Source organism: Cyprinodon variegatus, unplaced genomic scaffold (genome assembly GCF_000732505.1).
Source record: "Cyprinodon variegatus isolate N-32 unplaced genomic scaffold, C_variegatus-1.0 Scaffold1323, whole genome shotgun sequence".
Taxonomy (NCBI): Eukaryota; Metazoa; Chordata; class Actinopteri; order Cyprinodontiformes; family Cyprinodontidae; genus Cyprinodon; species Cyprinodon variegatus.
In genome coordinates this window covers 123,426-125,569 of record NW_015151776.1, presented here as the reverse complement: position 1 = coordinate 125,569, position 2,144 = coordinate 123,426, and positions in this window count along the sequence as shown.

Sequence of the window (2,144 nt, the reverse complement as noted above, 5' to 3'; positions counted from 1 at the left end):
CTCCTTCTCGCATATAAAGTCTTTAATGGCCATGCTCCATCTTATATCAGAGATCTGATTGTTCCTTATGTTCCTAAAAGAGCACATTGCTCTCAATCTGCAGGTTTACTAGTGGTTCCTAGAATTTCTAAAAATAGAATGGGAGGCAGATCTTTTAGTTATCAGGCTCCTCTCCTGTGGAACCAACTACCAGTTTTAGTCCGTGAGGCAGACACCATGTCTACTTTTAAGGCTAGGCTTAAAACTTTTCTTTTTGATAAAGCTTATAGTTAGAGTGGCTCAGGTTATCCTGGGCTATCTCTAAAGTTATGTTAGACTTCTGGAGGACATAGGGACCCCCATTTCATCATTCTGCTTCATTCTATATCTATTCCTCCACTCTGCAGAATCTGCTAGTTTAGTTAGTCTCTAACGTTATGCTCTCTGTGCTTTTTCTCAGAGTAGCTTTGCCTCGTCTGTTCCTGTTTGGCTGTGACTCCATCCTGGAGAGAAATATTAGCTGTGCTGCTGCCATCAATACCCTTGTTTATAGATGCTGGAGATCCAGTGTAGTCCTGTTTCTCTGACTGTAACTGGCTGGATGTGCTCTCTTCATCCTCTGACATGGGAGTTGGCTCAGAGCTTGTTTGCCTGGCTGTTTGTCTCCTGGATGGGGCCAACTTCCACAGCTGCTTTTTGTATCTCTGCTTCTGTCTCCTTGAACCCCAATCAGGCTCGGCTGATGGCCGCCTACACTTATGCTGGTTCTGCTGGAGGTTTCTTCCTGTTAAAAGGGAGTTTTTCCTCTCCATTGTCGTTACAAGCATGCTTAATGTGAGGGATTGCATTTGAGTCAATGAGTCGATGCAATCAACTGGTTTTCCTTAGATAGAAAACTTTGAATCAATTCGACTGTGTGATCTGGAGAAATGTAAAGTGCAAAACAGAGAAAAACAGAGCATTTCATGAATGCCTACTGTGGGTGGAATATTTACATTTCTCTTTATTTGGAAGTGATGGGTAAAACCTGCATGACAGATTGAAGGCACTCATTTAGAGAAATTAATCTTTAATCAAGTTCAATTTAAAATTTTAGATGCACATATCTCGCTCAAACATAATGTCCTCACTTCTTCATAGTCTTCTCTGTTGATAATGCACTTCTCTTAATGAACCTACAGATTTACAATAAACAAGCTGAAGACAATACAAAATTAGTAGAGATAAGTAATTTACCTTCAGATTAAGATGATATTTTGAGCAAATACTTACCTTTCATACAATTTTTAAAAAGCAGCTGCAAAGCTAAGTTTCTGACTTTAATCAAATGAACATTTAGTAAAGAATATTCTCTTTAGATTTTATTTGAATTGCTGCAGCGATTGCAGTCTGTGTCTGCTTGATGATAATTATTACAGAGGAATATTGTTTTCTAGTACACAAAAAAAAAAAAACGTTATAAGACCCCAAATTCCATTTTTTTTTTCAAAAACAGAACTCTGTCATCAAATTATTGGACACATTTAAAGGCTTACACACTGATCCCAAAGTCATTACACAATGAAAAAGACACGCCACATTGTTTGCTCTTTTGAACAAACATTTCAGTCTTCGCACAGGATTTTCAAAAAGTGTAAGATTATGTATAATTATGTAATTAACAGTCAAAATCTGTGATGTTCCCCTTTCATTCAATTGGGAATTGCATTGGTGTTCTATATGTCATTTTTGCAGACATTTCTTATAGTTAAGCAGGAAACAGTGAGATAACTGTTTTGCATTTTGCAGTACTTGTTTTGATCATTGTGTGGAAATGTTGATGAGTGTTTAAGTTTTTGTGCTTTTGACACAAGAGCTTTGTTAATTGTGTCCTATTTTCAATTCAATTCAGTTTATTTACATAGTGTCAATTCACAACCAATGCCATCTCAAGGCACTTTACATTTCACCAGATCATAAAGTCAAAGTGATTCAAAGTTTTCTATCTAAGGAAGACCAGTTGATCAACTCATTGACTCGAAGGAAATCCCTCACACTAAGCATGCTTGTAGCGACAGTGGAGAGGAAAAACTCCCTTTTAACAGGAAGAAACCTCCAGCAGAACCAGGCTCAGTGTGAGCGGCTCTGTGCCGAGGCTGACTGGGGTTCAAGGGGACAAAAGCAGA